This window comes from Sarcophilus harrisii, chromosome 3 (assembly GCF_902635505.1).
Source record: "Sarcophilus harrisii chromosome 3, mSarHar1.11, whole genome shotgun sequence".
Taxonomy (NCBI): domain Eukaryota; kingdom Metazoa; phylum Chordata; class Mammalia; order Dasyuromorphia; family Dasyuridae; genus Sarcophilus; species Sarcophilus harrisii.
In genome coordinates, this window is record NC_045428.1 from 530259077 (window position 1) to 530280386 (window position 21310).

Below are 21310 nucleotides of genomic sequence, written 5' to 3' on the forward strand. Positions count from 1 at the left end.
CATCCATTAAGACTACCATCTCTCCCCACATGGGCATATTACATGTCCATCCCCAAATAGCCCCAAATCCCAATTTTATCATACATGTATACCTATGATACACTTTCTTTTTTTTTTTTTAATTTAATAGCCTTTTATTTGCAGGATATATACATGGGTAACTTTACAGCATTAACAATTGCCAAACCTCTTGTTCCAATTTTTCACCTCTTACCCCCCCCACCCCCTCCCCTAGATGGCAGGGATGACCAGTAGATGTTAAATATATTAAAATATAAATTAGATACACAATAAGTATACATGACCAAAAAGTTATTTTGCTGTAGAAAAAGAATCAGACTCTGAAATATTGTACAATTAGCTTGTGAAGGAAATCAAAAATGCAGGTTGCATAAATATAGAGATTGGGAATTCAATGTAATGGTTTTTAGTCATCTCCCAGAGTTCTTTCTCTGGGCATAGTTGATTCAGTTCATTACTGCTCCATTAGAAATGATTTGGTTGATCTCGTTGCTGAGGATGGCCTGATCCATCAGAACTGGTCATCATCTAGTATTGTTGTTGAAGTATATAATGATCTCCTGGTCCTGCTCATTTCATTCAGCATCAGTTCATGTAAGTCTCTCCAGGCCTTTCTGAAATTATCCTGTTGGTCATTTCTTACAGAACAGTAATATTCCATAATTTTCATATACCACAATTTATTCAACCATTCTCCAACTGATGGACATCCATTCAGTTTCCTATGATACACTTTCAATAGCCAATTTCCCTACTGACACCTCCACCATCCTGGTTAAAAATTGGCAAAGGGAAGTGAGAACACAGAGCAAAAATCAACCAGTTGACAAGCATTTATGAAGTACCTACTTTGTGTCAGGTACTGAGCTAGTCACTATTAAAACAAAAATAAAAGTGTCTCTGCCCTCAAAGAGCTTATATTCTATTAAAGGAGATACATGTACAAAAACAAGCCAATACAAATTACATGCAAGGTACATTTATTTGGGAGGAGGACACTAGAAGTTAGGAATGTGAAGACATCCTCATGGAAGTGTCACTAGAGCAGTTAAAAAAAATCAAACAAGGGATCTGCAAATCAAGATATTTTGGATTATGCCAATATCCTGGAAAAGTAGTTGGAGCCAATAGTTAATCTAATTCCTGCCCACATTCAAACTAGAACAGATCTAAACCATAGCCAACAAATCAGACTATCACATTTCTAAAGATTTTTGTATGACTCCATTTTTCTTTAATAATTCAAACTAATTTAATAAACCAATGACTAAACTAAATGTAAAGATCAACACAATCGAAAGTATTGCTGCAGTTTATTTTTGTGTTCCAATAAGCAATATAGAACGCTGTTTGTTCTTATTTAGAAAGCATATCTAATTATAGGACTACTGAAAAGACATTTAGTATTTAGATTGTTTCCTTATTGTGGCTTCCCACAATTTTATAGTTCTTGTGGTGGTTACATCTTAAACTAGAAAATAGTTGCATGTAGGATGAACTAAACATATAAATACAATTCAAACTCAGAATGCATGCCAAAGTTCTTGTAGTAAGCCTATATGATCACCTTATTTCAGTTTGTATTTCACAATGTCTCATGAATTACTTTTTGACTTACTCCCTATCTACCCCATCTATCCTTAGAACTGCTGTGGGCTATGCTTCTTTTTCATACACACACACACACACACACACACACACACACACACACCTTGCAAGGTAGAATAGACTAATCCTGCTGCACATCCTCATACACCAAAAAATAAAAATGAATAAGCAGAACAAATCCAGATAAGGCTTTCACTTCATCCCCAGTTTTAGGTTTCAACTTATGAAAACAACTCCAAATTAATTAGTTAACACTTTTATGATTTCATAAATAATAACCAAATAGTTATAGATGTAACTTTTCCTTAACTACAGGAAAAGATGGACGTATCCAACTCTCTAAATGGCAGTTACAAAATATTAATAAAATACCATAATTGTTTTATTATCCAAGTTATAAAAAGTTGTTTGCCATGACTGATACAAAAATTTACCAATTTGAGCAATATAAAAAATTTAGAAACCTAGCAAACCATAAACAACATTATGTATTTGAAACATGAAGCAAAAGCACTACTGATCAGATGACTCCAATTCAGTTGAATAAATTTCTAAATTATCCTTCACAGAAAATCAAGAATCATATCTTCATTGGCATTGTATATTGATCACATCTAAAATCCCTTATAAAGTTATGGAGAATGAAGCAACTATGTCGATTTAAGGCACTAATAATAATAACAGCTAACATTTATAGTGTTTGCCCTATGCCAAACATTATATTAATCACGTTACAATCAAGTGAAGTAAACCGAGATAAATAGATATGAGGTAACTTGCATAAGTAAGATCACCTAGTTACCAATTTCAGATTCATACATTTTCTCAATTTATCTTAATGTCAAATAGTATGATAAATTCTTACATCTTAAACTTCAAATTAGGAGAGACACATTTCACTTAAAACGTGACTAGCATGAACTCAATTACACCTAGATCAATGTTCCAAACAGTATTACATAGAGTCTTGGGTTATGATTTTGATACTATAGCATTATATTTCACACAAATGCTATTTATTCCATATATTTCTTAATATGGTATCCATTATTTCTAGTCAATTCACTACCAAATATTGTAAAACTGGCAATCTGATATTAGAATTTAATCTACCCCAGTTATCACACTTAAGAACATGTTTTAATTTAGTTCAAACCTGAATTCTACAATCTCAGAAGGAACCCATAGATTATCAATTTACTTATAACTGTCTATGATTTCTTCCTATATACTTCCAAATCAAGAAGCAATTTTTATTACTATAATTCTCATTAAAGTAAACTCATGATATTTCATACAACCTTTCCACTTAAATAAAATCAAAACTTTCTCAATCCTTTCTGTCAAGAATGCTTAACATTTTTGTTTAACATTATTTCATTAAAAGATCCATATCTTTCTTATTACCTCCAGGTTCTTCCCTTAAGCTATTCATTACTTTAATCACTCCTTAAATCCTTCTTTAAAAGTTTAGTATACAAAGGTGTTGAGCAAAACTAATGAGCTAATTATTTAATAAACTAATTTAATAAACTAATTATTTAATAAATAATTTGATTCTTAAGGTACAAATATTGGCTATTAATATGCCTATGGCATTTAAACTATTGAGTTACTAACATTTCTTTTATTTGGAAAGAAGTATCAAAAATCCTTCAAGATACTTTTAGCTCTTACAAAAATCTTTAACAACTTACCAAATTTGGCCTATTCAAGTAATAATCAAATTCTGGTATATTATTCACTAAAGTAGCAACAAAACATTTGGATGTGTCCTGTAACATGTAAAAAAAAAAAAAAAAAAAAAAAACTTTCACCGTTTTCATGAGTCGGGAAAGGGCTAGATGCCATTCCAGTTTTAAAGTGTAAGCCTTGAAATTTTCACTGACAAAGCCCTTAAAGTTGGCTTTCTCTATAATCAATGAAATGACTTTTTTCTCTAGGTGTAAAACAATAAATTAATCATTCCATTCCATTCCGGGGGCAGATAACCCAGAAAAAAAGGTTAACCTTCCTGCCACTTCTGATGGGTTGTTCCCAATTCAGTTTCTAGGACCAACAGGAAGAAATCAGGCCCCTTCCCTAGGACTCTGATTCATCTGTTGGCTTCAGACACTTGCTATCTCTGTGACCTAGACAAGTGACTTAACACTGTCTCAAGTCTTCTAAATGAGATGAAGGAAATGGCAAAGCTCTCTAGTATCTTTGCCAAGAAATCTCCAAATGGGGTCATGAGGAGTTGGAGACAAATGAAACAACTGAATAACAACAGAGTCCACTATGTGCCAGACATGAGTGAAATGACTAAACAACAATTCAGTTCATATTTGTTGTAAACATTTCTATTTTAAAATCTACTTCCTTAGCATTTTATTAATTTATATCTCAAATTTAGTTCTTATGGGTACCTTATTTTCACATATCCTGGATGTATAACTTTGGCTTAGGCACCTGCCTCTCAGGTGATTAGAAGTAGCAGAAGAGACATAGTTCAACATTGTCAATGGAAGTTCCTCCTCTAAAATTGCCTAGACTAGTAAAATCCTTATTCCATTCCCTTATTCTTTAAATAATCAATTATATTTACTTTTTCTTAAATGTTTTTTTTTCATTTACAAAGATATTGTGTTTACTTTAATCAACATTTTATTAACCCTTATAAAACAATTGGTTTTGCTTCATTAACAACATGCATATTTCATTGTGTCTAGCTCAAGCAGGAGGGGAAGAGAGAAGAAACAGAGACTAGCAGGGACCTACTTATCTCTCCTAGTGAGCTCTAATCTCCTGAGTGGCTGGGCAGCCTTTTTTAAAGAACTGCACTGCTCACTTTCTAGATTTTTGTATAACTCTAGGAGGAAACTTCTCAGCTGGCATTGAATTGTTCAATCACAAGTGGACCCACTGTATTTTGACCCCAACATAGTGAGGTCATTTTGGCCCCGGAAAACAAAGGATAACAACTAACCAAGTATTTGTTTAGTATAATATAGTTCATATAATTTCATAGATATTTATATCATTTTATAATTTGAAGGTTTTAAATTTGTTTTGTGTTTGTTTTTATTTTTTAATGTATTTTATTAAAATTTGTGTTGATTCGGTTTGGTGACTTCATTGTATCCAGTCTGGCTAGTGTTCCTAGTAGCATAAATCAGTCTATTAGAAGTCTCAGGTAGTCAGTACTCTCATCCCCTTTTCTCTTTTCTTGTCATAGGACAACTGGGGAAAAGCTAAGAAACAATAACTCATCCCCTTTGGTGACTTGTACCTATCAGTATTGTCTTGCTCTTACTATGAAACGTTGTCTTTAAAAGCAAACATCTAATGATGAGGTGGGATTCATATTGGGAAGGCAGGACTGGTTCAATATCAGGAAAACTATCAACATAATTGGACATATTAATAACAAAATCAAACAGAAATCATATGATTATATCAATAGATGCAGGAAAACTTTTAATAAACTACAAGACTCATTCCTGTAAAAAAAAAAAAAAAAAAAAAAAAAAAAAAACACCAGAGAACATAGGAATAAATGGAGTTTACCTCAAAATGATTAATCATGTTTATCTAAAAATATCAGCAAATATTATCTGTAATGGAGATGAAGTAGAAGCTTTCTGAATACAATCAGAGGTAAAGCAAGGATGCCCATTATCATCTCTGTTATTCAATAATTTGCTAGAAATATTAGCTACAGGAATAAGAAAAGAAAAGGAGGTTGAAGGAATTTGAAAATGCAATAAAGAAACAAAACTATCACTCTTTACAGATGACATGATGTTATACTTAGAAAATCAACTGAAAAACTTGTGCAAATAATTAACAATTTTATCAAATGTGTAGAATATAAAATAAAACTACATAAATCAATAGCATTTCTATATATTGCCAACAAAATCCAGCAGTAAGAGATTAAAAATGAAATTAAAATAATTGTAGACAAGGTAAAATACTTGGAATTCTACTTTTCAAGACAAATCCAAGACTTATATGATCACAGTTATAAAACACTTTTCACACAAATAAAATTGGATTGAAACAATCAGGAAAATATTAACTGCTTATGGATAAATCAAACCAATATAATTAAAAAATGACAATTCTATCAAAATTAATCCGTTTTCATGCCAATCAAAGTACCAAAAAATTTTACAGAGCTAGAAAAAAATAATAATTCATTCAGGAAAAACAAAAAGGTCAAAGCAGGATGATTTCAGAAAGGCCTGGAGAGACCTACATGAACTGATGTTGAGTGAAATGACAAGAACCAGGAGATCAGTATACATTTCAACAACAATACTATATGATGATCAATTTCTGATGGACGTGGCTCTTTTCAACAATGAAATGAACCAAATCGATTCCATTTATTCAATAATGAAGAGAACCAGCTACACCCATCGAAAGAACTATGGGAAATGAGTGTGAACCAACAACATAGCATTTCGACTCCTTCTGGTTTTGTCCACTTGCATTTTTGATTTCCTTCTATTTTTACCTTATCTCTAAGTCCGATTTTTCTTGTGCAGCAAAATAACTGTATGGATATGTGTATGTGTATATAATTGGAACAGAAGGTTTTGCAAGGGTCAGTACTGTAAAATTACCCATGCATATATCTTGTAAATAAAAAACTATAATAAAAAATTTTTTTAAATAAATTAACAAAAAAAAAAGAAAAGAAAAGGTCAAGGATATCAAAGGAGTCAATGGGGTAAAAAAGGGGGAAGGTTGTCTAGTCATACAATCTCAAATTGTATTATAAAATAGTAATTATCTAAACAATCTGGAACTGGCTAAGAAATAGAGTTTTGGATCAGTGGAATAGATTAGGAAATGTTAACCAGGCAAAGCTCACCCCTCAAAAAAAATATAGAGGAGCTGTTGAGTTTGATTTTCTCTATCTCTAGAACCCAGAGAGCAGTAGAATTAGCTGTTCTCCCAAGACTCAGGAAAGGTATATAGTGAGTAAAGTATTAGGCATAAAGTCAGAAAGAACTGGGTTCAAATCCTGATTCTGCCACTTACTAGCTGTGTGACCTGGAACGTCACTTATTTCTCTTTGTGTCTCTTTCCTCTTCTGTAAAATAAAGGAGGCTTTGATATATTTTCCATATAGTACCTTCTTAGGTACTATATTATCTCATAATTTTCTAAATTTATTATTCAACCAGAGTTATTACTCAATCCAAGCTGAATTGAAAGCAGAAAAGTTTTATTAGAAGGAAAATCAGACAGTAATGCTTAGGCACCCCCATACAAAATACAACTGTATCCAAAGTACAAAAGAGAGACAGGAGAGATTTATGCTTAAAAACTAGAAAGGGTTCCATAGATGTCTTTAACTCAGCTTTTAAAAACCAAACTCATTAATAACTGCTCCACTTCAAATCCTCCTTTTTTCCTAGCGACTGTGGAGATCCAATCCCTATCCTTAGTGTCCCAAGGTGACACATTGAGGGTCTTGGGTATAAGTGTTCACACACACAAAAATTTAAGCAACTGATCCTTAAGCAACTTTAGCACAACAATTCTGGATTGCTGCCTTAGTAGACAGGTAACCACACACTGAAAGGATGTAGGAACTGTGACCCCATTTGTGCTTATTCAATCTTATCTCCCCCTCCTTATATAGTTCTTATAGTTCAGGCTAGTCACTCTATAAATCATTTTCAGGTTCTTCAAAGATCTAGGCTGCCTATGTCTCCCAGCATTACTGTACTAAATGTCAAACTCACCTCAGGTATACAAAGGTTTGCACCCAATTTGGAGAGATTACTTTGTAACAACGTTCCCTACCGAACTGTTTTAGTAAATGTCTTTTATGATAGCTAGTATCATTCCTCTGATGACTACACTGCTATAACTACACTGCTATAAATCCCAACTCCTTAAAGTTATCTCCAGAACCCAGAGAGCAGTAGAATCAGCTGTTCTCCCAAGACTCAGGAAAGGTGTATAGTGAGTAGAGTATTAGGCATAAAGTCAGAAAGAACTGGGTTCAAATCCTAATTCTGACACTTACTAGCTGTATGACCTGGAACGTCACTTATTTCTCTTTGTGTCTCTTTCCTCTTCTGTAAAATAAAGGCGGCTTTGATATATTTTCCATATAGTACCTTCTTAGGTATTATATTATCTCATAATTTTCTAAATTTATTACTCAACCAGACAATTCAGAAAGAGTTGGAAGCTTGAGCTCACAAGGGGCTATTTATATAAATGGGATTGTTCCTTTGGAAAGGAGACTAGGTCTTGGAATAAGAAGACCTGAAATTATCTTTTCTCTCATTTCCCCACTTAGAAGCTAAGCTTGTGTAACCTAGGACAAATCTGTTGCCTCTGAGCCAATTGATTCATCTCGCAGGGGCTATTGTTTTGCTTACTGTTCTTGCAGATGCTATTGTTAACAGGTAGGGGGCTCTCCAGCAAAACTTTTAAAACTGCTGCATCAATATCCATTTGTTACATAATTTTGAAACATTTAAGGATCTTATCTTATACAGAAATATATATCTAGTAAAAGGCAGATGGCTAGGCCAAATACTCATTTACTAAGTTATTTAGAATGTAGAAAAAGATTATAATTCTAAACTGAATATCTCAGATCTTGCACACATGGATTTTATTATAGTAGCTCAGATGTGTTCCAGCTTTAGTCTATGAGATAATGACTTAACATTGTGTTTGTATCTTTGTTTCACAAGCTTCTTTTACCCTTGTCTAATTATTTCCATAGTACTTTGAAAGAATGAGCTATTCCAGGAACATATTATACATCATTATATAATTATTTACAGGTTGATGATAAGCCCGAGTACTAGTTAATTTAGTTGTTTGGGATATGGAATGACCACACATTTATACTGAAAACCATAAGATTTTATATATTTTCATTGTGCTCATATCTTTTATTGACCACTTGCTCTAAACATAGAAACTTGCTGCAAGATAAAAAAGCAAAGACATGATTATAATAGCATCAAACTGGTTAAGAGATTCTTAGCAATTAAAAAAAAAAACTTTAACAGATTGGCCTATACAAATAACAATTAAGTTCTAGTATATAATTCACAGAAATAAAACAAAGCATTTTCAAGTTGCTTTCTTAAATAAGCTTATCTTGTATGCCTGAGGAGCAAGACAAATTATAGCATTCTTTAACTCAGATTAGCAGGTTCTGTGCCCAAAACAATTTCCTAAAAACCTGGTTCACTCTTTCTCCCAAATACAAACAGCATACATAAGAAATCTAGGCTTAAACTTAGACTAAAATAGTCATGAGACACAGATATAAGAAATATGTGTGACAAAGTTTAATTTACAGCACTTGCTCTGGAAGTCCTCTCTCTGTAGAGACCTCATGCAGAATGCTTTGTTGTCCTTTGTCTTAATTTGATAATAAATTTGACTTAAGTGAAGCAGAATAGCAAAAAGTCCTCAATCTTACTCTCATCTCTAGTCATCAGTCTTCCTTAATCTTACCAAATTCTCTTAGAGTTATCTCCAAAGTATCCTGCATGTACCCTATTTATTTATAGCTGCTTGCTGACTGTCTTCCCGTTAGATGATGGGCACCCTGAAAACAAGGACTGTTCTTTGTCTTTCTTTGGATTTCTGGTGCTTAGCACAGTGCCAGCTACACAATAGGAACTTATTAAATGGTAATTGACTGACTTTGAAAGGTAAAGATCCAGCTTGGGCACTCTGAACAGGTATTTCAGCTGAACCCTGGATCTGCACTGAATGATTTTGTAAATGGGTCCAGTTCTCCTGGTTGGCCTAGCATGGTCCTCTGTAATCCTGTAGTTTGTCGTGGTCATCCTTTCTTGTGGGCAGGGGACTCTTGCAGAAATCTCCCTCTTGGCAACTCAACCAAATCCTAAACTCAGGAAGTCTCCACCCTCCAGGATGCTACCAGAGGAGGAAAATGTTCACTTCTCTAGATGGTTAGTCAATGACTTCTGCTCAAAAAGGAAATGGAAAGGCAAAAGTAGCCAGAGATTCTGGGTTCCCTCTAGCTTGCCTATACATTTATAAGCTGCAATCTATTGTCTTTGATGCTGAGGATGAGTAGTGGGAGAGAAGGCTATCTTTCCATCATTACTGCAAATCACAGAGAGGAAAAGGGGACACAAAAGAAGGGACTTTTTATAGCCATTGCTCTGCTCTGTCATGTTACCTCACCCTATCCTTCCTTCATCAATAAAACAAGTCCTGGCAGTCCTTGAGGAAGCTGAAGTTCTCAGGAGATATAGCCATGTTCTTGCTGATCCCTGTTGTTTCTCTGTCCTTCTTTGAAATGCTTCTGCAGTCAATGAAACAAAATCAGTTGTCTTAGAAGGATTAGCAGTATCTTGATAAAATAAATATAATAGCTTTTAAATAAAAAATAATAAAAACCACTTAAAACAATATGAATTTAAGTTAAATACTTTTTAAAATAATGGAACATTTTAAAATTAAATATAACTGATTTGTAAAATAACAGAACTGATTGGTATTTCATTGGTCTAGGGAATTTTGGAGGAGGAGCTTCCAATATCAGTGCTGGTCTGTGCCTCCTCAGCTGTCTCTAGTCATAAAGGGCACTGAGAGGTAGATGACTAGACTAGAGTCACACAGCCAGGATATATGGGAAAAGTGCCATAATAATTAAATTAGAGAGAAGACAAAAATAAGTGATATAAGCCAATAAATTTTTAAGGAAACACATTCAAAATAGAAATAAGTTATTTTCTAAAACAAATTTGAATTGAAAAGACCAATTCAACTGAACAAATAAAAATCATCCTGGCAGAGGGTGGAATAAAATGCCCAACAATTGAAGGGATACAGTCCCTAGCAATGGATGACAAATCAAGGGAACCCGGATTCTAAATAGCTTCCTGCTACATTCAGGATATGACTCTTGGAGGAAGCCCCAGCTATTCCCCCCTCAACTCAGTTTACCAGGATCAAGAGCATGAAGAAGGAGCTACCTCATTTAGGACAGAGGATATGTGACCATACCAATGGAGTTGCACTCTCTACAGTAGAGTTTGAATACTTGATAGTTTAGTTCAAGAAAGGTTCTCAGTATCTGGTATCTTATCCTTCCAGATGATCTTCAGAATCTTCCTAAGACAATTCAAATAGAAATGATTCCGTTTCCTGGCATGGTACTGGTATACCATTCAGGTTTCACAGACACACAACAATGAGGTCAGCATAATAACTCTCTGGACCTTCATTTTAAAAGTCTCACATCTCACATACTTTCCTTCTGAGCCTCCCAAACACTGAGCTAGTGCTGGCAATATTTAGCTCATTATCGATGTGAACATCCCTGGAAAGTATATTGCCAAAGCATATGAATTTATTGGCAGCATGCAAAACTTTTCCATCCACATCTATCTGAGTAGAACATAATGGGCTTAAGGTTCTCTTTGTAAGATTTTCTAGTTATGTGGGGTAACAATTCCACTTAAATAGCATAGTCTAAATAGAGAACATTGTGGACCAAAGTCAGTAATTTAATTCTGTGTAACCTAAAGGAATTTATTTCTGAATGGAGAAATAAAAAGAAAAAATTTTCAATTAATAATTAGTTATTAATATAAAAAATAATCATTTCTCTCACAAGTGATACTCAGATGAGGGAAAATCTAAACTATACCTAGAAATCATTGATTAAAATTATTCAAGTCAAAATTACTTATTTCTCAAGTTAACCAGGGGTAGAGTAGGCCTGGGAAGGAACTGGGTATGGGCCATGGTAGCTGAGTGGTAAAGGAGAGCAGACTAGGACATCCAGGGATTAACTGGGGCTGGTTCTTCAATTCAAATCCATATTCAAGGATTAAAGGGAACAGACTACTTGAAAAAGGGAATCCCCAGCAAGCCTCATCTCTCCACATACACCTAGAAAGTAACCCAAAAACCAGTTCTTAGATGAGTCTGTGTGGAGGATTAGCTCAAGGTGAGAACATACCTAAACGATCTCTCCACAAGTGTCCATCCTCCTGACTCCCAGTGAATAATCATCATCTATGACTTAACCCACAGCACAGGGATCATTCTAGAGTTTGTTGCCATTATAGCAAAACCCAAAGCCTCAGCCTAGGGCCAGATGATATGTTCAGACTCAAGGGAAATACTCTAGTCTAGCAAATCAGGGGATGCTCAGATCCTTCTCATAAAATTATTAAAAGGTCTGGGAAATAACAGAAGAACTAAAATGCTTAAGGATGGTATCTTTCTCTTACTTCTAATAATCAGTTGTAAAATTATGGAGAAATAAATCACTAAGACAACAATGAAGACCACCAGGAATACAGAAACAATCATTATTGTGTCTTCTGAGATATGGCAAGATTCTCTGAAAATAGGTTCCCAAACTTCATTATTGTGAAAATCAGATACTACTACTACTACTAATAATAATACTGATTCCTTATCCCTGTGACTCAGCTTAGGGATGGGAGTTTAGAGAGCATCAAGATTCAGGAAATCTGGGGCAAGGAATAGTAGCTTTTTGCATAAATTATGCAATCTTCCTCTTCTCCACCATTCTCTAAACCACGGGTAGGGAATCATTTTTCTTCCATGGGCCATTTGGATATTTATAATATGACTCATGGGCCAAACAAAATTATTAACTTCTAGAACTCAAGCAGTAGGAGGTTATTGTACCTACCTTTCAGCTCATCATTGCCTGCAGTTGCCTTGGCAAATGACTTCACAGGCCTTATACATCCCACCAGACATTCCCTACCCCTGCTATAAACATTCTCCCAAAACTGAATTTCTCAAGGACTTCAGCAAATACAATGTAAGAACTGGAAAAGATATTAGAAAAAGCCTAGCCCAGCTGCCTCTGCTTAATATTTTATTTTGTTTTTATATTATCCTGTACCTTCATCACCTCTGAACAAGACATAGACAACAAATTCCTTATCAACAAAGACCATGTGGCCTTCTTTTGTCTTCCCAACAACACTAGCCTGGGCACATAAGAAGTACATAGTAAATATGTGTGGTTGGATTAATACACATAGAATGTGGTCAGAAAACTGAGACAAGTTCTTAGATATTCCATACTCTCCTCAGTGTCTGAGACTTGGATGTCACTCCAGACTTGATGCCTTTAGGGGAAGGAGAATAATTAATAATTATTCTGGTTTTCTACCAAAGAGCAGATCTCCCCAACCTGTCAGTGTGAAAACCCCAGGCCTGAATGATTTCCCTGTATGGAGAGCTACATGTGGTTAAAAAAAACTCAGTGGAACCTGGACTTCCGTCCAACAGAGGGATCTAGTTTTTTTTTGTCTTTGTTCTTTCTTTTATTTAAGAGACAGAGAGTTTAGAAAGACCCCAGAAGGCCAAGGCAAAACAGGTACTAATATTTTGTCATCATCCTTAAATGTTCCTTGCTTTATTGAATCAGCAAAACTTTGAATTGTGGAATGATTGTTTTCGTATGAACCTGCGGGATTGTATATGATTTTGTACCATTGCTGGCAGGAAGGAAGTGAATGGAAGTTGCATGGCTTTCCAAAGACCCTAAAAGAATATTCTGCACCGGGGACAAGAACTGGATTTAAAATGCACCCCTGCCTATTGAATAAGGTTGCAAATATTTGAAATGGAGCAGGAAGCATAAGGGGTTTTTGCTTTGTGCCTGCTCAGCTGATCTACAAGATGGCAGAGACCTAAGCATGGGAGAAACCATTCTGTGTTTCCCTGCCACCTGGGTGGGTCTCAGTCTCTGTTTCTGCCCCTTTCTGAATTTCTGTTTGTCTCCATAAGAGTACCAAAGAACCCTGAAGGGCTGAAATGTAACAGACCAGGCCATTCATCAGTGGGGGGCCTAGGTAGTTAATGTTACAAAATTCTGACTCACAAGGGATTTGTGACACTCCATTGAGAAAACATTGCATATTCTAAAGATTTGTGCCAATGTCAAGAGTCTGAATGAAACATCCAACTCTATCATGACCCCTGTATGATATATCTGCTACCTCAAGGTTAAAGCTTCATTGTAAAAGGGATCTATTTTTGGAAAGAACATGTGTACTGACCAGCATCAGAAAGTTGGACCTGGTAGCTCCTTAAAGTTATCTTTCCCTCAGCCATATCCTCTCTCAACATCTTTGTCTTCCCTTGGAAAGTAGGATCCAGGACTTCCTCCACTTCTTGTCCCATACAGTATATTGCACAACTAATTTTTTGGGTTGATATTGGAGTTGCTCTCATTCTGTGACTTTGCAGGTGAGTATTTTAGAAAGAAATTGGACCACAGGTTTGTGTAAGAACTCTGTGTGACAGAGCAGTGCAGCTCAGTGGAGGAGAAGAAGTATGGTTATGGAAAAATGAGACGCTTCCTGTAGGCATTAGTGTAGCAATGGAATCTTGCATTACTGGACATGGAATGATAGGATTTGAGTTCAAATAATAACTCTGCTATTGACTACCTGCATAACTTGTTAGTCAGTAAAATAATGGAATAGAACTAATGTTCTCTGAAACACTATGGTTCTAATTTTGTATTGCCTTCAGTTGTATGTGCTACTGTGGAGAATCTCCCTATGGTTCTTTGGGACAGAATCCACAAAGAAAGCTAGATTTTTTTTGTCTCTTAGTATGGATACCAGCACCTTCTGCTGTCTGCCATCAAAGAAAAACAGAAGTGGAGAATGGTCATTGCTGGTATTTTAAAAAGCAAAACAACTGGGATGCAGATTTTATCAGACATTCATTTCATTGACACTGTTGATTCTGTGCCTCCTATTAAGCACAAAATGATAAAAACAGAGTACATCTCCTGGGAAACCTGGCCTCCATCTCCCTTCCTAGATCTAGTAAGGCAGGTAGGTACTGAGAATAAGTGAAAGATGTTGGCAGTGAAGAGTTGACAGAGCAAAGACCAGAAGCAACTTTCTGCTGCCTTGAGTTTAGACAGAATTTAGCCCAGATTGAGAACAGATATTGCCTATAGGGTTATGAATGTTAAGGGAAAAACCTTGAGGGCTTTCCTCTCCCAGACTGATTTTTTGTGAAGACAAACTAGGCCATGTTTTGTCTCAATTTTTACCCAGCCTTTAATCATGGAATAGGTGTTGCCTCAGAAAAACTGAGACCTGGCAAAGACCTTAGTCTTGCCAACTGCATCCTAGGCCATCAATAATGACCCTAAGCTATGTCCTGCCACTGGACTCTGATAACTAGAGGAGAGAATGAGGCTAATAACATTACATAATCCTGCCTCACTTTAATTCAATTCACTTGCAGTACAAGATACCATCTTCCTGATATCATCGGTCCTCTTCAAGAACAAAGGATGAAAGGTAGAACCAAAATGGTGTAGAGTACACAGGACAAGGCCTGAGTTCTCCCCATTTTCCCTCAGAATCAGCATAAGATCAAGGGCTCTGAATGGATTTTTGGAATGACAGAACCCACAAATATTCAGATGTAATAATTTTGTAGCTTAATATAGTTTGGAAGGACCTCAGAAAAAGTGTGCTCAATTGGGCAGGGGAGAACATGGCCCAGCCTGGGAATCTAGTGAGAGGCTTTTAGCCAAAATACAGCAGCATTGGCAACTCTGTCCTGTTTCAGAAGGCCAGTGGATCAACAGACGAGCTGTGAGACCTCCAACATAACTACAGAAAGCAAATTGTGAGCCCCAAATTCTAGCATAACAAATGGGACTTGACCAGGCCTACCCAGTGCAGTGTCGAACCCTGCAGCATCAGTGACTGCAATGCAGTCAGTAAGAAGCCCTGAAACCCTGTAGAAGACGCTCAGGAAAATCTCCCATGTGCCCTAGAAGCAAACCTCAACCTTTAAAAATGAGCAAAAAAGAGCACTGATCATAGAGAGCTATTATGGAGACAGGGAAGTTCAGAACACAAATCCAGAAAAGGACAGCAAAGGCAAAATACTTTCAGGTGAAGCCTCAAAGGGGAAAATGAACTAGTCTCCAGCTCAAAAGGCTCTCCTTAAGTCTTCTTTTGAATCTTAAAAAAGAGGAGAAAATGGGGGTAAGAGAAATGAGAACTATGCAGGAGAGTTGTGAAAGTTTGGAGGAGGGGGGTAGCTAGGTGGCACAGTGGATAGAGTACCAGCCCTGAAGTCAGGAAGACCTGAGTTCAAATCTGGCCTCAGACCCTTAACACTTCCTAGCAGTGTGACCCTGGGCAAGTCACTTAACCTCAATTGCCTCAGGGGGAAAAAAGAAAGAAAGTTTGGAGGAGAGGAGCTAACAACTTGGCTGAAAAAAAAAACTCCTTAAAGAAATACATTTGATGATATGGAAGAAAAAATACAGTAAAGAAATCAACTCCTTACAAAATAAATTTGATGAAAAGTAAAAAAATATACTGAAGAAAACAATTTCTTAAAAAATTTGGTGAAATGAAAAAAGAAAACAACTTCTTAAAAAATAGAATTGGAGAAATGGGGAAAAAATCCACTGAACAAACAACTCCTTTAAAAGTACAATTGATCAAATGCAAAAAGTTGGAAGAAAAAAAAAGTGGGGAGGGAGGGAGGGAAGAAGGGAGGGAGGGAGGGAGGGAGAGAAGGAAGGAAGGAAAGAAAGAAAGTAAAAGAAAAAAGAAAGAAAGAAAGAAAAAGAAGGAAGAGAAGGAGGGAAGGAAAGGAAGGAAAGGAAAGAAAGAAAGGCAAAATATCTCATTGAAAAAAACAACTGACCTGGAAAATAGATACAGGAGAGACAATCTAAGAATTATTGGACTACCTGAAAGTCATAATGTAAAAAGGAGTCTGGACAACATCTTTCAAGAAATAGCAGAAGAAAATTACCCTCATATCCTAGAACCAGAGGGTAAAATAGTCATTGAAAAAAAAATCTACTAATCACCTCCTAATAAAAGACTCCAAGAGGATATGGGAAAACTGGGACACTGATACATTGTTGGTAGAATTGTGAATGCATCCAATCATTCTGGAAAGCAATTTGGAACTATGCTCAAAAATTTATCAAACTGTACATACCCTTTGATCCAGCAGTGTTACTACTGGGCCTATATCCCAAAGAGATTATAAAGAAGGGAAAGGGACCTATATGTGCAAAAATGTTTGTGGCAGCCCTTTTTGTAGTGGCTAGGAACTGGAAATTGAATGGATGCCCATCAGTTGGAGAATGGCTGGATAAATTGTGGTATATGAATGTTATGGAATATTGTTCTGTAAGAAATGACCAGCAGGATGATTTCAGAAAGGCCTGGAGAGATTTACATGAACTGATGCTAAATGAAGTAAGCAGGACCAGGAGATCATTATACACTTCAACAACAATACTATATGATGATCAATTCTGATGGACGTGGCTCTCTTCAAAAATGAGATGAACCAAATCAGTTCCATTTGTTCAATAATGAAGAGAACCAGCTACACCCAGCGAAAGAACTATGGTAAATGAGTGTGAACCACAACATAGCATTTCCACTCCCTCTGTCTTTGTCTGCTTGCATTTTTGATTTCCTTCTAGGTTATTTTTACCTTATTTCTAAGTCCAATTTTTCTTGTGCAGCAAAATAACAGTATAGAAATATATACATATATTGTATTTAACATATTTAATATGTATTGGCTTACCTGCCATCTAGGGGAGAGGGTGAGGGGAAGGAGGGGAAAAGTTGGAATAGAAGGTTTTGTAAGGGTCAATGCTGAAAAATTATCCATGCATATATCTTGTAAATAAAAAGTTGTAATAAAAAAATAAATAATTAATTAAAGAAAATACAATGGGGAAAAAAAGACTCCAAGATGAAAACTTCAAGGAATATAGTAGCTAAATTACAAAACTATCAGATCAAGGAGAAAATATGGCAAGGATCCAGAAAGAAATAATTCAAATATTAAGGAGTCATAAAGCCTAGTAGCTTTCACATTAAAGGATTGGAGGGCCTGGAATATATTTCAGAAGGCAAAGGAGCTTGGACTACAACCAAAAATCACCTTTCCAGCAAATATAAGGATTATTTTTCAGGGGAAACATTCAATGAAAAATTGAAAAAATTCAACAAAATAGGACATTTTCAATCATTTCTCATGAAAATACCAGAGGTGAATAGAAAATATCATTCCAAATACAAGACTCAAGAGGAACATATGACAGGTAAATGGAACAAAAAAAGCTATGTTTTTAAAAGTTAAAATGTTTACATCCCTGTATGGGAAGATGATATATGTAACTCTTCAAAACTGTATCTTTATCAAGGCAGTTAGAAGGGGTATACTTAAAGGGTGACTTTAATGTGGTGATATGAAAAAGAAATTAGGGGTGGAAAAGAGATTGTACTGGGATAAGAGGAAAAGGAGGTAAAATGGGGTAAATTAAAGCACATAAAGAGGCACAAAAAATTATTACAGCTGAGGGAAAGAAGGGAGGGAGAATGAACATTGAACCTTATTCTCATCAGATTTGGGTCAAAGAGGGATTAGCACACATACTTAGTTTGGCATAGAATTTTGTCTTATCCTATAGGGAAGTAGGAGGGAGAAAGGAGAAGTTAATAGAAGGGAAGGCAGAGGTAGATGGGGAAAGGGATAAGAAGGGGCAGGTCTGAAAAAAGTGAGAGTAGATTGAGGGAGGGGAAGGGTAAAAGGAGAGAGAAAAATATAACTTGGGAAAAATAGGATGATGGGGAAATATAGTTAGTGATCTTCATTGTAAATGTGAATGGGATGAACTATAAGGATATGACCCTAATAATCATAATATCAAGCAATATAGGGCAGTTAGGTATTATAATGCTAGGGCTAGCTGGGAAGACCTACTTCACACTTAGGGAAGAGCTGCACACACTTACTAGCTCTGTGATCTTTGGCAAAACTAAATCCTGTTTGCCTCAGTTCCCTCATCTGTAAAATGATCTGGAGAAGGAAATGGCAAACCACTCCAGTAGCTTTGCCAAGAAAACCTCAAAAGAAATCACAAAAGGTTGACTAGCACTTAAAATGAATAAACAATAACAAAATAAAACAATATAAAAATTATAATTATTACAAGTTCTTGAATGTGCACTGTATATTATAAGAGAATCAATCACAAACCCATGTAAGTTCTGAGGACCTAATCTTCCCACTCTCATTCTCACAGATGAGTCTTGCATACCAAAGCAAGATTATATCTATCCCTTAGAGTTCTGGGAAAATTCCTCAGGAGTCTAATGCCATTAGTTCCAGTCTTTGGAAACATTTCATTTGAGAATCATATTAATCACTAGCCTTAAACAGCTTATTTAGACAGGTATACTTATTAATCTGTTACATTAAGAATAGTGACTACGAGGGAGATCGGTAAATGCTGCCAAAAACATCTCTGATTTATTACAAGTTTGATTTTTGGATTAATTTTTGTTCTTTGCCATTCAGAAGCTTTTTGCTGTTGTGTGGTTCAGAATGGTGAGTGGTCACCATTAAATAAAAAGCTGGAGAGATCTCTAGAAGCAAAGCAAAAGTTTATTGTACATTCTTGGGAGAAGCGGGTGTCCCTCTCATCATTGAAAGGAGGAGACACCTCTGGGGACAAGTTTTATATTTCAAATAGTCCCTAACGTAAATACCCCTCCCACCACTGACCATCATCCTCATTAGCTGAGGGTCTTACATTCTAAAGGTGGGAACTACCCAAGAAATTGAACTTAGCCAGTAAGTACATAGTTAGTTGCCCATATTTGATTGAAGTAGGGAGAAAATTATGTCATGGGAGGATAGCAAGAAGGGGACTTAGATATACCCTTAGGTCAATGCTCAAGGACCTTCAGGTCTACTCCAACTCTGCAGTAGATGAAGGCTTACTCAATTTTCACAACTGTCTTGAGAGATCTCACCTCATCTCATTCAGTATTGCCAAATGTTTTGTGATTCCCACATTCAGTTATGTGGCTCTACATGGGGTCACTACCTCCAATTTAAGAAGCTTTGCTCTAGAATGTGTTTGTTTATAGGATATCTTGGCTTCAAGTCTAGCTTTCTATCCGTTCTGCCATACTGGCTCTTATCTTGCTTAAAGTCATCTTAATGTTTTTTGAACTGGATTGAATCATAATTCAATAATATAAAGATGTTACTCAGACTCTTTAGGCAGGAGGCTATCAAAGCTCTAACTAGGATGGAGTGTCAGTTCTTTGCTCCAAAGCATATATTTTAAAAGACTTATTATTTTTGTTGTATTTCTCAAAGAGAACCAGTACAAAATAACAACAACAATAGCAACAACAAGCTGAGCTTCTGGAGAAGGCTCCTGTCAAGAAGGAGCTCTCTTATTTCCCTTCCCTGTTATTCAAAGAAGAGAGGGAGGGGAGCAGAAGAACTCTTATATTTTTAAAACCCAATCTCTAACACAACCCAAGGCCTGTCCCTCATCTCTTTGGTGCCCATAGAGGTCGGCAAACACATCAGAACACATTGCTTCCCCAAGAAAAGAGCAGCACTAGACAACATGGAGATCAGGAGATCACTCACAACATCCCCTCAAGGTCAAATATTGAGGGTTGAGGAGAGACTTGATATCCTGGAGATAAAGCAAGTGGTGGTAGACAAAATATTACTTGGGGAACACAGAAATATTAACCTTCAAAAAATATTGTCAGTATTTTTCCACGACTATGTTCTATAAGTTTACAGCCTCTCCTAAGGGGAAACTGCCATGATGGTCTCAAAATCATCCTCTTATAACAATGATTTTCATTCATAGATTCTATGAGTTATAGCCTCCCTTAAGGGGAAAGTATCTTGGTGCTCTCAAGACCACCAGCCTAATCTCATAAGAAATGGAATGGAACTGAAGCTGAATTCTTCAGCTTCTGGCCCTTTTCTTTTTTTTCCCCCTAGAGAAATGTCAGAAAGTTCTTGGTAAGTCCCTGATCCCCCAGTCCTGAGTGACCTCCCTGTCTTTCCTCAATCCCTCATTGCATTCTAATTTGTTTGGCTTTATGTGCCTAGTCCTGTGCCATATTTTATACTTTTGTATGACTTGTCTCTCCCTCCTTTACTACCCTTCCCCTTCCCCCACCAGCCTGAAAGTTCTTTGAAAGAAGGGACTATGGTTAAGATAGTCTTCACCAATTATCATTCAGCTATAAACCCCAAAACCCATGATTATCTGGCTCCAGGATGAATCAAAAGTTCCCCAAAAGTTTCTTTAGAATAGAAGAGAAGATGTCATGGCATATATGCTAAGGGTGAAAACACTAGTTTTCAGTGGCGTTTGGCAGCACTATTATAACAGTCCTCAAGGTGGAGGCAAATTCTCATGAAAGGTATTATTGGGTGCACAGGAATGTCACTGTTCTCCTTTCTACCAGTCACAGAACTACAGCTTTAGCACAATCCAATCCAATTCAAGGCTAGTTATCTCTGGCAAATTTTTCCTGATCCACAAAACTTTTACTAAAAGGAGCCTTACCTTTTTTTTATTTCTTTAAAAAAGATTACTATTAAAAAACATTTAAAAAAAAAAAAAAAAACAGTGACTACCCATTCAGACTATGTCTGAATAGCAGGTCTGTTGATTCAACCTTTTCCAGGATTCTAGGCTACCCTTAATGGATTTGGGAGTTCCTAGCCTCTATTGTTGGATCAAGGCTTCAACAATTATGTTCCCTCAATTTTAGGCATCCCCTTAACCCCAGTTCCATTTAACCATTCATTAATCAAA